Genomic DNA, 16,611 nt, shown 5'->3' with positions numbered 1-16,611 from the left:
TCTTAAGCAATTATTATATAAAGAGACACTCCAGCGGCAATATTGCTGTACGTTAGTCATTAAATGGTAGAGACATAGCATGAGGGTGGAGCGCAGGGGCAATTGCCCCAGTCACCAAAGTCTATGGGGATGCAAAATATTGCACACCTTCCTCTCCCAAGTACCACCCCCACTGTCAAATGATCAGCACTTGTAGGGACAACCCTCTCTTGGAGCAGCACAGTGAGTGCCTTTCCAATGCTTCCTATGCAGAGCGAAGCAGGTGAGATGACTGTCAATGGCTGCTGCACTCTACATAGGCAGAGACTGAGGTAACAAATCTCAGTACAAGGCCTCTTTCAGATTGTTACGCTGGTAACTCGCACGCATTCACAGCTCCATTTTACTCACTGCACTCACTCTGCTCCTCTCTGTCTCAGGCCTTCATGCTGAATGGTCTCTTGCAGCAATTTCAGCACTGCTGCATCCTCTTCTTGCTGAGAATCTCTGCCTGGCTAATGCGAGTTGTGGCCAAACTCAGCAAGATTTTAAACCCAGTGTGTCCTGCAGAGTTTAACTTCTCTGGCCTATCCGCTGCCAGCAGGTGATATATTAGGCAGCTCAACCACCCACCACACTGTGCTTGAAACTTAGGTTCTAGTTTGCAGCCCGCTTCTAGTCACCTGTGTAGATGTTTTCCTGTTTAGTCTTTCCTGTTAAAGACCCGGCTTGTTTAATCATCCTGACTGATCTTTCCGGTCCTGATCTCTGCTTCGTATTCTGATCCTGTGCTGCCCGCCCCGACCTTGGATTATCCTACTACGTTTCCACGTTGGTCCTCTGTAATAATTATCCCTGCTTTAACCGGTTGGTCAGCTGCTGTGGGTCCTTTGACCACCCTGGCGTGGCACTTGGTGGCTACTAGCGATGAGCGATCGTGCTCGGCTAAGCTGTTATCTGAGCACACTCGTGTCCTTATCGAGTAATTTTCGGTGTGCTCGAAAAAATGCTTGAGTCACCACGGTTGCATGTCTCGTGACTGTTCGACAGCAGAAATTGCCTAACAAACATGAAATCCCTACATGTGTCACGCCCCTTCAGAGTCACCCTTGCCAGTGGTGCCGTGGGTTCCCACCCATTGTCATCATACAGATATCTGTGTTTGTTCACGTACACAAAAAAATTGGTTTAGGGACTGTGCACTCGAAATGGCATTTCTGACACTGTGGTGGCTACTGTTCTAAAGTTGGTGCAAATCAATTCACAGAACTCGGTCCGGTGGCCAGATTGATAATCTGTGGTCGCTAGACCGGAGCAATGAGAACCTCCTCTTACCTGAAGACAATCCCGGCCCAACTTTTGATTAGCCAGCTTGATTTGGCATCATCATTGCTGTGTGACTAATCAAAAGAAGAGCCGCAGATGCCATCTGGTAAGAGGAGGATCTAAGGGATCTTGTCCAGCAGGCATAGATTACTGAAGTGGCCAATTGACCGGGGCCAGTGAATCAATGAACACCAACTCTAGACAGTAGCCATCACAGTGTCGGAAATGTCATTACATGTGTAATGTCCACAGGATAGGCGATAACTTGTTGAGTGCCGAGAACTCCACCGATCCCTGGAAGAGGGTCTTGTATCCCCTCATTTGAACCAAACTCAAGCATGATTATTACCGCTCTCTAGAAAGTCTATGGGGCTGTCAGAGATGCATGTCATGCAACCACGTTTCTCGTAACTGGCGGGTTCCTGTGGGTAGGTGATAACACTGCGCAACAAATTTCAGGGAAGTTCTTGTCCCCTGAGAAAATTTTATTGTATCTTGTAGATTTTATGCTGAACTATAATATGTGCTCCAAAAGTCTGTATCACGTAAGGTAAAAAACCTTCATAAACCCCCTTCATAACTGAAGTTTTTTTCAATTTTTCATTTTTCACTCCCCTTCTTTCCAGAGCCATAACTTTTTTATTTTTCCTTCAAAATGGCCATGTGAGGGATTATTTTTTGAAGGACGAGCTGTCGTATTTAATGATATCACTTTTGTGCAGATACGTTCTTCTGATTGCCCTTTATTGCATTTTAATGCAATGTCACAGCGACCAAAAAAATTTAATTCTGGCGTTTTGATTTTTTTTTATCACTATGCTGTTTAGTGATCATGTTAATTCTTTTTTTTATTGATTAGGCGATTCTGAGCGTGGCGATATCAAATATGTGTAGGTTTGATTCTTTTATTGTTTTATTTTGATTGTGGCAAAAGGGGGTGATTTGAACTTTTATTTATTCATTTTTTATATATATTTTTAAAACACTTTTTTTTTTTTTTTTTTTTTAAACTTTTGGCATGCTCCAATAGCCTCTATAGGAGGCTAGAAGCTGCCATAGCACGATCGCCTTTTCTACATAGAGGTGATGCTCAGATCACCTCTCTGCAGCAGAATTACAGGCTTGCTATGAGCGCTGTCAACAGGGTGGCGCTCATAGCGTCTCGAGGAGACCTCTGGTTGTGATGGCAACGCAGCGATGACCCTCGATCACGTGACAGGGGTAGTCGCTGCGAGTATTTCCAGACCGGCGTCCGGAAGTGCATTTAAATGCCCGCTGTCAGAGTTTGACAGCAGCATTTAACTACTTAATAAGCACGGGTGGAGCACGATTCCACTCGTGCCTATTGCGGGCACATGTCAGCTGTTAAAAACAGTTGACATGTCGTGGCTTTGAAGTGGGCTCACCGCCGGAGCCCACCTCAAAGCAAGGGATACTGCCAGCTGACGTACTATTCCATCAGCTGGCAGTAAGGGGTTAAGAAACAACAGTTTATAGTCTACATCAGGGGTCCCCAAACTGTAGCTCGCGAGCCACATGTGGCTCGCCTGCTCCTGAAATGTGGCTCGCCGACGGTCACCGGAAAGAAGACGGTGTTAAATCCCCAGGGAGCCGCCTCACCACCTGTAATACTCACCCCGCTGATGGTAATATGCTGCCCCTCCTGTGTCAATCACTGACTACATTCACTCCTGCGCAGTAGTCACTGTGCTCTATTGAAGCTGCACAAAGTCTCGGGAGACTTCACAAATCTCGCAAAAAATTGGTTACTGCGGCTTCAATAGAGGACAGTGACCAGCGCCACCAGGGCATTACTGCCCTGACTGGCGTATGGGGCCTGATGAGCAGAGGAGGCCCACATCGGGCCCCATCTCTTCTGCTGATCGAGCCCCAGCGGCAGGCTTCTGCTCCGTGCAGTAACTGAACCTGCATCCGAGACGCAGGTTCAGTTACTCTATTAGTTAAAGCCGCCAGCCAATTCGAGGCTGGCAGCTGACGTCAGCGCGCACTTCACCGGCGTATGACGTTATTGTCATTCTCTGGCAAGTGCGCGCTTGAGATGTCTGGAGGGATCATCATCGCCGCAGGAGCGCAGCAAGGTACGAAGAAAGTTGTTTTTTATTTATTTATTTTCTTAAATTAATATGTTTCACTGGCAGGATGGAGACACATGGACCATGTGTCTCCATCCATGTGTCTCCATCCTGCCCGGGGCAGAATAGAGACACGGGTGCAGGATGGGAGACAAGGGGGCAGAATGGAGACAAGGGGGCAGGATGGGAGACACGGGGCAGAATGGAGACAAGTGGCAGAATGGAGACACAGAGGCAGGATGGAGACACGGGGTTAGAATGGAGACACGGGGAAGAATGGAGACAAGGGGCAGGATTGGAGACACGGGGCAGAATTGTAGACATGGGGCAGAATGGAGACACGAAGGGCATAATGGAGAAAAGGGGACAGAATGGAGACAAGGGGCAGAATGGAAATAAGGGGACAGAATGGAGACACGGCGGCAGGATGGGAGAAACGGGCAGAATGGAGACGGGGCAGAATGGACACAGGGGGCAGGATTGGAGACACGGGGCAGGATGGAGACATGGTGCAGGAACATGGGGTTGGATGGAGGCAGATGGTGCAGGATCATGGGGCAGGATGGAGACAGATGGGGCATCATCATGGGGCAGGATGGAGACACATGGTGCAGGATCATGGGGCAGGATGGATATAATGGAGACAGATGGGGCAGGATCATGGGGCAGGATCATGAGGCAGGATCATGGGATAGATGGGGCAGGATCATGGGGCAGGATGATGGGACAGGTGGGGTAAGATCATGGGACAGATAGGGCAGGATAGGATATCACATGGAGGCAGGATGGGAGAACATATGGCTGGAGCAAGGAATGAGACACACGGGGGCCAGGATGGGGGATATTATTACTGCAGTGAGGTATTTAATTTATTTTTTGAGGATAGTGTTTTAAATGGGGGAGGCGGTCCTGTTACTGTGCAGAGCAACACTGTCGCCTTTTTTTCTTCATCTGGTGTAGTTTAGAATTTTGGGGGAAAAAAAGTAATGTGTTCTGCAAGCAGAGCTCTAGATAACTGTGTTATTTCCTGCAGAGACAAGCCCTGGCTGGAAGAAGTAACGGTTGTCTGTGCTGGATGAAGATGAAAAGCAAAGATGAAGGACTTCACGTACAGACGTCACTGGTGACTCAGTGTGTTACCTGTACACTGACCCTATACACTGTACTACAATGTGGCTCTCGACCAACTTTCATAGCAGAATGTGGCTCTCAATGTAAGAAAGGTTGGGGACCTCTGGTCTACATTATGACATCCAAGACACTGCATACATGTGTATCGATGTCAGTAGCAAAAGCAATTGTTCAAAAGTGTTTTGCGGACGACTTTCATTTATAATCCGTGTCAGATGCTTCTCGAATAAAATTCCAGCAATAGTCAGCCAGCATTGACGTACTCCACTGTCCCTGGTACCTTTTCTCCATCAGCGCAATGTCTTGGTGAAATCTTTCACCGTGTTCATCGCTAACGGCACCAAGATTGGCTGGAAAAAAGTCCAAGTGAGAATGTAGAAAATGCATTTTTAGTGACATATTGCATTTCATCAAATGATATGCTGTGAGCATGTTGTCCACGAGTTGTTCAAAGTTCAGTGCCCTGCTGTTGCCAAGGACGTGGGGTAAAGGGGTTTATAACAGTCAGTGAATACCTGACAAAAGAAATCCTCTGTGATCCCCTGCTGTAATGTCAGTATTGTCTTTTGATTCCTCCCCTGCCCAGGAGATATGGTATGCTCCGTACACGGTCAGCCGAATGATTCACTGCGCCTGCGCGGAATTCGCATAAGTGCTTGCATATGTGTAGATCAGCGATTTATGTTATTTCAGTGGAAAATTCAGAATATACTGTTTTAGAAAAAGTTCATATGTGAGTTTTTAGAATGATAACAGAATATTATAATGTTTTGCATCATTCCTCAAAAACCTTACATGATGGTAAAAATCTGAAGTCATTTCTGAAATCAGCATGAAAAAATCTATCAGGAACACTCAAAATTGTCCGAGGGACAAAACCCTTGTAACGCAGTGTAATAGGGATTATCTGGCGGGTTCCTATGGATAGGTGATAACTTGTACTCTTGGTGCAGCTTCTTTTTCCTGGGTGGCAGACTAAATGCAATAGAGTCATAATGAAATGCAATGAGACACATAATGGTGGGGCTGAGGCACACCCTACAAATATATAATATTATAAGGGCACGATCAGTCATCATGGTTGCCACAAGTCAGTACATAAAAAGGGGGAAATTCATGCATCGCCTCCTTTAAGATTCTTCTGACATTTCCAAAAATAAAAAAAATGAGTGCAACATCAGTTCTATTGTAGTGCAAAATACCAATTTAATATGCCATGCAATGTCTAGTCCTTTCCATGTAAATTTACCCTTCTTGTGTCCTGTAACATATGCAGAACTATGGATTACATTGAAATAAAAATCTATTTCCCTGCTAGACACTGAAGTCGCTGAAAGAGTTAATGACAGCAGTCCCAAAGAGACAACAGGCCTGGGAATTCCTACAAAGCCATAATGAATGATCACTTGACTCCTTTAATAATTCCAGAGAACCGAGTCAGCTTTGAAGAACACTGCCCTCTAATGCCCGATCGTCAGATTTTCACGGGGAAATTAAACTCGGCTCAAAAAGAAATGTGATGTGGAGTCAACCATATTCACCAACCTCGAAGAGTGACAATACATGGACTGGATTTATTAGATATTCTTAACATTTTGCATTCATTGAGCTCTATAAATTAGGAGATTGTCCGATGTATAAACATTGGGAAAAAATTAAAGGGGTATTTCCCCCTCAAAAAATACTAAATCAATATGGTTGAATAGGGGATAACTTGCTGATCAACGGGAGTCTGACTTCTGAGTCGCCTTGCAATCAAAAAATCAGAGATCTGCAGTCTTGTCTTGTCTACGGGGTTACCGGAAATAGCGGAGCACCATAGCTATCCAACAGAGTGAAAGCTGAGCATGCGCACGTCTGCTCCTTTCAAGAATGGGTTTGCCGGACCCCATTATCGGGAATCCCAATCTGGGGATCATTGGTAGTTGGACCTCGAGTGATCAGCGAGTTATCCTCTACCCAGTGGATAGAAGATAGCTTTTCTTTTTTTGGGGGAAAACAGCTATTTAAGAGCACTTTGCATGTGTGCAGGTTCCTCATTCCTCAACGAGCCATGCGCAAAGGCATATGCACCATAAAGATAGCCTATGCAGTACTATGGGACCCATGAAGACAGGAAGCTTATTTTAGATTGGTCTATTCCCTATTTAAAGGGGTTGTTCACTACTCACAACTTATTCTCAATCACTATGGTTTCCCTAGAACCGGCGCCAGCATCGGAGGTGAGTATAGGTGTTTTCCAGGGGATCTTTCCCTTTATTCTAGGAGTGTTGGAAAATATGCGTAAGTAAAACTATTTATTCTCAGGTGACAAGACAATAAGTTTTATTACTTAAGTGGCTTTACTACATTAGACTTGCTTGTCTGATGTATGATGTTGAGTGTGCATGTATACAGTGGATTTACGAGCTGATCCTGCTTCATATACGGTAGGTGTCTCATGCGTTACACAGCCTGCACCTGCCACTAACAGCAGAAATCAGAGATAGCTGCTGATTAACCACTTAATTGCTGCTAGCCATAACTCACAGCTGCATTTAAAGAGGTTGCCCAGTCAGTGCAGATTATCAGCTATTTTCACGCTGGGTGAGGGAGAAGCAAGGTGCACAACAACGGGGAGATGGAGGGGAAGCCCAAATACTAGGGTATGGGGGAGTGGAGACCCCTAAGCATATCTAACACCCTGTCTGCGCTTAACGTCCCTACATAGGTTCCTCACCTATTGCCGAGCTGGAACATAATCCCTGCCTGATCCTAGCGATAGGCCCTAAATAGGGAGAAGATGGGGTAGGAACTAGTCAGCACCCACTACAACGAAAGACAGAGAGGGTGGACAAAACTGGGGGATACACTTAGCTGGAGAAGATTACTGAGATATCCCAAGAAGACACTAGCCGACTGCTAGTACTTCCAACCAGACAGAAGGAAATTGAGCTAACACTAGCACCATGCTGAAGAGACTGCAGGTATTTAAACCTTCAGCAAGGATGTGATAATTAGCAGCAGAAGGTGGAGGTAACTGTTGGGTCCTAGATCCTAGAGGGAGAAGGATATCACCATAACAAAGATGCAAAAATCAAGAAGGTGCTTGTAGAGCTAATCGCAATGACATTCTACAGCAGGATCCAGGATGACTGTCTGTCACATCTGACACACTTGTGACACCTTTCCTCATAGATCAATGGGGGTCCAACCACTGGGATTCACACCTATAGGGATTATTGGGCTCTTTTATCACTGTTGGAATGGAGTACAGTGGCATGCTCCACCTGCGCTCCACCTATTCCCTATAGGGCTGACAATTGCACTGCTTGCACTCCTCTCGGACCCGTCGAAGCACAACACCTGTGCGAAACGGCCGTCGTCCACACTCCAATACCGCACCCTCCTGTGCGCTAATGTCTCTGATGTCCTAACGGATGGATTTCACTGTATTTCTCCAATAAAGTTCACGATTCTCTGCAATATTGGGGTGAGTGCCGCATATTCTTTCTTCATTATTCGGCCCTACAGTTAACCCGGTGATACCCAAACAACAGGAACTGCAGCCAAAGAAGAAAAACTATAAAATACATTAAAATATGTGGAAAAATACATTTTACCAATCAGGAGTTGTCAGAGGAGTGGAACGCCATCCTCTCCACCCTCACAAATGTACAAGGTATGACAACTCACTAGATGTCATAGCTGCGGGAAATTATGGGGAGGCCCACACAGCAATGCAAAATGGCGTTTGCTTGCACTCTGATTTATGAGGCAAGTTTTAGTTTGTGAACCGCAAATTGAATCTCAAAATGTTCAAATTCACGTGAAACCATGAATTTCAGGAAATTCAACTCAGAATCCATCCTCTGTGGATTGATCCACCCATCTCCAAACATGACTTTGATATTTAAAAAAAAAAATCCGATTAGATTAGCTGTGATCACCAGAAATGATGATGGAGGTTGCTCATTTCTTCTGCAGTAGCCGCTATGTTAGAAATGTGGTATTACAGAGCATCCATTCAATTGAATGGAATACCTTGTAAAATGTGACTGCATTGAGTCCTCCAGATCTGGAGCTGCTCTTAGTTCTGACTAATTGTTCAAATTTGCGGCAAATTTCAGGAAATTCGACTCAATCTTGACCCTTTGCAGTTCGATCCGCTCATCTCTACTCACCCCACCTCCCCAAAACGCTGTAATAAAAAGTGATTAAAAAGTATGAAAAATGAAAAATAAATACCCATCAGAAAGGGGTTTGTATTAAAGTTTGACCAGTGTTGTACTGAAGTGGTGTCTCCTTTATAACATGCAGAACTCTTTAGGCCGGCCTCACACTAGCGAGTTTTACGGACATATGAGCGCATAAACTACGTCCGTAAAATTCGCATTACACATGGCCCAATGAATCTCTATGGCCCAGCTCCTATCTGCCGTATATTACGCGTCCGTAATATACGGTCTTGTACGGCCGTAGAAAATCGCAGCATGCTGCGTTTGTCACTGTATTGCGCAAAAAAATCACCAATGAAAGTCTATGGGGGCGAGAAAAATACGGATTCCACACGGACCAGCAGTGTGACTTGCGAGAAATACGCATTGAAAAACCAGTAATTCAATTGCCGGCTTTTCATTTCTCCTTCCCAAACCCGACATGATATGGGACATGGTTTACATACAGTAAACCATCTCATATCCCCTTTTTTTTTGCATATTCCACACTACTAATGTTAGTAGTGTGTATGTGCAAAATTTGGGTGCTGTAGATGCTAAAATAAAGGGTTAAATGGTGGAAAAAATTGGCGTGGGCTCCCGCGCAATTTTCTCCGCCAGAGTGGTAAAGCCAGTGACTAAGGGCAGATATTAATAGCCTAGAGAGGGTCCATGGTTATTGCCCCCCCCCCTGGCTACAAACATCTGCCCCCAGCCACCCCAGAAAAGGCACATCTGGAAGATGCGCCTATTCTGGCACTTGGCCACTCTCTTCCCACTCCCGTGTAGCGGTGGGATATGGGGTAATGAAGGGTTAATGTCACCTTGCTATTGTAAGGTGACATTAAGCCAGATTAATAATGGAGAGGCGTCAATTATGTCACCTATCCATTATTAATCCAATTGTCTGAAAGGGTTAAAAAACACACACACATTATTAAAAATTAATTTAATGAAATAAACACACAGGTTGTTTTAATATTTTATTGCTCTCTCAATCCACCTGAAGACCCTCGCTTGGCAAAATAATAAACCAACAATATATATACCTTCTGATGAACTGTCACGTCCCACGAAGTAAATCCATCTGAAGGGGTTAAATCAATTTACATGCAGGAGCTGTGCTAAAGCACTCGCTCGTACCTGTAAACCCCGGGTGCTGAAAGGAAAGCTGGGTGATCTGTACTTACATTGAGTGGCGGTGAGGCGCCCTCTGCTGGATGTTCTCATGAACTGGAGCCTTGGAAAAGTTCCCACGCTCGAGTTCATTGAGTTCATCCAGCAGAGAGCGCCTCACCGCGACTGTATGTAAACCATGTCTCATATCCTGTCGGGTTTGGGAAGGAGAAATGAGAAGCCGGCAATTGAATTACCGGCTTTTCACATATATCGCGCTGAATTAAATATAAATACAGAATATATATATATGTGTGTGTGTCTCAATGACATATATATATATATATATATATATATATATATATATATATACTGTATATATTTTTTACCGAACATTTGAGCACATAAATCCATTAGATGTCGGTTTTGCAAGCCTGCGAGAAAATATCGCAGTACGATGCCATACGGATTACATACGGAGGATGCCATGCGCAAAATACGCTGCCACACCCTGCCTACGGATGACATACGGACCACTATTTTGGGGACTTTTCTGCGTATTACGGCCGTAAAAAACAGACCGTATTTTTATACGCTGAGTGTGAGGCCGGCCTTAGAAGTACGCAGGATCTGGATGCAATGGGCTGATTACAATCTCAGTCTCATGCCAAGACCTGGAATCCTTAGGACATTAGTTAAACCATTTATTATTTTACCACTTGTTTACTACAAGACAGAAAACCATCTATCAGGTCTCCACCCTGGGTGTTGTCAGAAGAGACAAAGTACAGGACCATTGCAGAACACTTACACATTAACAAATGCATCCTTCCCTATTAACATCTTAGTTTCCCATTAAACTCATTATTAATGTAGATCATAAACCAAGATTATTTCACGGAGGCTGGGGAATTCTGGAAACCGTTTCCCACCATGAACAATTTTCCCAAAATAGTAAAACGTTCATCCGACTACCTTCACGGTGGATGGGCTGCCTCGGTACTCTGTCCCGATGAGGGTTCCATCATTCTGGATTCATTTGATTCACCCGAGCAACCATTTTTCATCACTTTACATTGTATGTAAAAAATCATTTGGTTAGGTCTTAATATTTGAGGTAGGCCACCATCTCTGATTTTCTCTTGAGGTTTCTGCAAGTTTTTCCTATAGGTGAATTTTCATTTTTGTTGTGGACGGTTCGAGGGTCTTATTGTAGACAGTCAAAAATAATTAATCTGGTGAAAATGTTTTGTATCTATGACAGCCACTGTTCTAGAGTGGGAAATACACATTAGATCATTGCTTCCCAATTTTTTTCTGCCTTGGGTTACTGCATTGAAAAAAAAAATATTTGAGATGCCATTACCAAATAAATAAGTGAATATACTATCCCTCCTGAAAATAAAAAAAGCATATATACTGTGCCCTCTGAATATAAGAATACATATTTACTGTCCCCCTGTGTTTAAAAACATACATCATGTGCTCCCTGATGATAAAAATCATATATACTGTGCCCCTAAATAAAAAAAAACTTATATACTGTGCCTGGATATAAAAAACATATATACTGTGACCCATAAAAGTAAAAAAAACACATATACAGAGCCCCTGAAAATTAATAAAACACATATACTGTGCACCATAAAAATAAAAAACGTATATACTGTGCCCCCTGTGTATAAAAACAGACATAAGATAAAAAGCATATATACTGTGTCCCTGAATACAAAACACATATATGGTGCATTAGGCATGGGGATTCGTCTTCTGCACAGCATAGATCCCAAGCCTTATCTTCCTCTGCAGTCTCCCATTCCGTTCCAACCACAGTGGATGCTGTTCAGCAAAGACATCAGACTTGGCATCTTGCTCAGACTCAGTCTGTGAGTATGGTTACTGCTGCCTCTCTGGGTTTAGCTATGGTAACTAATAATGGACTGCAGCGAGCAATCTCTTCTGAGTAGTGTTGAGCATTCCGATACCGCAAGTATCGGGTATCGGCCGATATTTGCTGTATCGGAATTCCGATACCGAGATCCGATACTTTTGTGGTATCGGGAATCGGAATCGGAAGTTCCCAGTGTATGGTTCCCAGGGTCTGAAGGAGAGGAAACTCTCCTTCAGGCCCTGGGATCCATATCCATGTAAAAAATAAAGAATTAAAATAAAAAATAGGGATATACTCACCCTCTGACGCGCCCTGGTAGTAACCAGCAGCCTTCTTTGCTTAAAATGCGCGCGTTTACTGCCTTCCGTGATGTCACAGCTTCTGATTGGTCGCGTGCCGCCCATGTGACCGCGACGCGACCAATCACAACAAGCCGTGACGTAATTTTCAGGTCCTGAATGCCGAATTCTAGGCATTCAGGACCTGAAAATTACGTCACGGCTTCTGATTGGTCGCGTGCCGCCCATGTGACCGCGACGCGACCAATCACAACAAGCCGTGACGTAATTTTCAGGTCCTGAATGCCGAATTCTAGAATTAGGCATTCAGGACCTGAAAATTACGTCAAGGCTTGTTGTGATTGGTCGCGTCGCGGTCACATGGGCGGCACGCGACCAATCAGAAGCCGTGACGTCACGGAAGTTTCCTCTCCTTCAGACCCTGGGAACCATCAGGGATACCGTCCGATACTTGAGTCCCATTGACTTGTATTGGTATCGGGTATCGGTATCGGATTAGATCCGATACTTTGCCGGTATCGGCCGATACTTTCCGATACCGATACTTTCAAGTATCGGACGGTATCGCTCAACACTACTTCTGAGACTAAGTCCAGGTTTCGCTCTACTGGACATGCTCGTGAGGCGACATCTCTTTGGTCATTGGCCGTCACATGTTCAGGTCCTGGTCCGGCTCCGGATTGGCCCATGCGCAAGGTCCTGTCTGATTGACAAAATCTATAAAAGGATTTTTGGCTCGCCCGTCGGTGCGCTAAGATCATTTATGTTCTGTGTGTGTGAGGAACGTTACTGTACTGTGGACTCTGTTGTATGTGCTCAGGGCAGGCCTAGTGCCTTTAGAATTCCGGCTCCTCCGGAGAGGAGACTGTGTGTGCTTGGAGTCCACTACCCGTTCCTCTGCCCCAGTGGGGCTTGCGTACACCTGTGAAGCTAGCAGGTTCGCGTTTAGTGCCATTTTCACTCTGCGGCTGTGTGCCTATAAACACAGCTCTGCTGCAGAGTTTCTTTCCAGTCGCTGTGTGCGATTGGCACAGCCACGTACTCCTCCGCTGAGTGACGTCTAACTCAGTGCTAGTCAGTTATGCTCGCTGCTTGTTTCGCCATTGTCTTTTTAGCTGCAGTATACCATCTCTGCACGGTGAACCCCGGGTGGCGAACGCACTTTATTATCATACTTTATTTAGTATGTTCCACCGACCCGAACACTGTGATCCCTAAAAAATAAAAAACATATACTGTGCCCTCTAAAAATAAAAAATATATATACCGTGCACCTAAAAACAAAACATATATACTGTGCCCCTAAAAATAAAAAAACATATATACTGTGCCCTCTGAATCTGAAAAAACATATATAGTGTGCCCCTGAAAATAAAAAAACATATATACATATACACTGTGCCCCCTAAAAATAAAAAAATATATATACCGTGCCCTCTAAAAATAAAAAAATACTGTGCCCCTAAAAATAAAAAAATACACTGTGCCCCTGAATATAAAACAAATATACTGTGCCCCTGAAAATAAAAGAATATATATACATATATACTGTGGCCCCAGAATACAAAAAAAAACATATATACTGACACCTCTAAATATAAAAAAAAAATCCGTAAATAATAGTATGCCTACTGGATATAGAAAACATATATTAGGCCCTCTGAATATAAAAAAATATATACTGCCACCACCTAAATAAAAAAAACCCACATATACTGTGCCCCTTAATATAAAAGACATGTATACTAAGTCACCTGAATAAAAAAAACATATATACTAAGTCCCCTGTATATAAAAAACATATATACTTTGCCTCCTGAATGTAAACAAATTTACATTGTTCTCACTAAAGTTAAAAAATATGTATACCGTACTCCCTGAATTTAAAATATATATATATACTGCACCCAGTAAACATTAAAAATATGTTGTGCCCCCTATATACATTAGACTGCATCCTGAATATCATCTGTGCTCTCTCGAATGAAACAAAACCCCCTCTTATCTTTACATCAGTTGCTCTCACATGGCCCCGGATTCCCCCGCCGAATAACTTGGCGGCACATGACATAATTTGTGCCACAAGCGTAATCCATGGTTGGGAAATGCTACATTAGATATTTGACTGGTAGAGCCCACAAATTTCTACGTACCGTCCTGGGGAGGCCTCACTGTTCTTCAATGTCTCCCAATGGATGGAGCCAAAAGTCTGACAGATTGGATTTTTCTGCCTTCTCCTCTGTTTAGCAAACGTAAAGACCATGTACATCCGTCCACATTGTATCAATGATTTTTCCAAAATGGTTTAAAATCATAAGAAAAAAAAAACATTAAGAAAAAATTCAAAAGGTTAATCAGAAGAACGTATCCCAAATCTATGAGCCAAACAGTATGGCTTAACTCAATGCACGGCACAGCTGAGACAGAGTGAACCATGTTAGACCATGTATAGCCATCCACATTGTATCAACGATTTTTCCAAAATGGTTTATAATCATAATTAAAAAAATTAAGAAAAAAATAAAAAGGATAATCAGAAGAGAGTATCCCAAATCTATGAGCTAAACAGTATGGCTCATAACTCAATGTACTGTATATATTCACTATGGGTCATTATGGACTTCATATGATTATTCTCTATATTGTTTGACAAAGGGGCCAATTAGTTGCTAAACATGTTTTTAGGGCTACAAATTTTTTTATTGGCTGACAAAACATGTGCATAGAGATTCACATGAATGTCGCATCTGACCTATAAGTTTTTGAAAACTAATGTAAAGAGATTAGCAAATCGATAGGATGAGAATCAAGTTCATGTAGAATTTTTACAAATTTTTTGGCCAATTTGAAAATTAAGCATTTTTGCATGTTCCTTTGCAGCACTGCAAGGAGTTTGTATATTCCTGCCGTGTTTGTTTGGGTTTTCTCTGGTTCTCTGGTTTCATTCCACACTCCAAAGACATACTGGTAAGGAATTTTGATTTTGAGCCCCAACGGGAAAAGTGATAATAATGTCTGTAAAGTGTTGTGGAAATTATAAGGAAGTAGAATACATTTTCATTGAGTAAATCATCTAAAATGACCACCACTATCTTACACATAGCTGAAAAATCAGCCAGAGAAGTTTCACATGACCCAGAAAGGGTTCTCCACATTGTCACCCAGCTATCATATCACATGATATAGCACAGCCAATCAGGAGGGACTATCATAGCCTGCATAAAAGCAGAGGCTGGGAATTCAGCAGCTTTTTTTGTGGTGAATCTGGATAGTGAAAGGATGCTATTGTTTAGCCATAGTGATAAGAAAAGAAATTCACAAAACACCGACAAAACTGTACAGATAGTACAGAAGGTTAACGTGTGAGGAATTTAACAAATTTAATTGGATAGGGAGAGTAATAGGAAAGTCTGAGTTTCGTACACACCTTTGCAGGGCAGTTAAAGTATTTTGCGATTTGTGGCAAATCAATTTGCCGCAAATTGAATTTCCTGGAAAAATTTAGCAAAGCTGGTGACAATGAATTTTGAAAAATTTGCTCATATCTACTAATGTCTTAAAAAACATGAGTCATCTGAAAGAGTTCTTAATTTTGGAGTGTCTGCAAGAAGGTACCAGTACCTGATAAATGGTTCCTGAAATTTTCATGAGAAGCTTGAAGCTACAAAAGATGTAACTGTTAACACTCAAGCCAATGCAGAGACATACTGGCCTATCGGGGAATCAAAGAATCCTCATAAGATCCAGGATCTGAAACAATACAGAGCTTTAAAAATCAACCCGAAAGTGTTAAATGTTAAAAAATTGAAAAAAAAAAAAGAATCTGCATTTCAGTCTGCGCTATATGTGGCCTTCTATAAAAATGAATAAAATAAGAACTATACTTCATAGCTTTATTGCAGACCGTGTGGAAGTCATCATTGGCAAAATTTTCAGTACAAACAACAGATCTGTCCATCTGGTCAATCTCCAAGGTTTTTCTGTGTTCCTTGCCTTGCAGGTTCCTAGCACGTAATAAAATGAATCAGTAGCGGAACTGGTTTGAAAATGGAAAAATCATTTCAAGAATGAGATCTATAAAACGTTTAGCTGCCAGGTAGATTCAGCCTGCACTGCAGTCATCCATACATCGTACATACCAAGGGTTACAGTCCAAGGGTCAACCAAAATCGGACATAGGATATTTGCAGAAGACACGCGTTTTTGATTTTTTTAAGAGAACTGTGCAAGATCCAATATGAAGCCCATATCAGATGATTAGTGCCCCTATGGTTTATCTAATGAATAAGGATTATGTTAAAAAGGGGGCTATTTAATAGAAGGTCCTCCATAGAAATGACATTGTCATTTTCACTGAATTTCTCAATATAGTTTGGATTTGCTTTTTTTTCTTTTTTTGCATCCAATTTGTGTGAATCCAGAAAAATTATGGATTACTGGAATGGGGAAGGATTAAAAGTATAAGATAAAAATACTTACCCAGGTCTCAATTGTTTTGATCGGTTTGGACACTACTGTGTTTTTTTCTTGGCTATCTTCGATGTATTTCGGCGTCCATCATCTTTAGTGTCTCCTGTGTT

The sequence above is a fragment of the Ranitomeya variabilis genome, chromosome 2 (assembly GCF_051348905.1).
Source record: "Ranitomeya variabilis isolate aRanVar5 chromosome 2, aRanVar5.hap1, whole genome shotgun sequence".
Classification (NCBI taxonomy): domain Eukaryota; kingdom Metazoa; phylum Chordata; class Amphibia; order Anura; family Dendrobatidae; genus Ranitomeya; species Ranitomeya variabilis.
Note: the sequence above shows the minus strand (reverse complement) of the source record.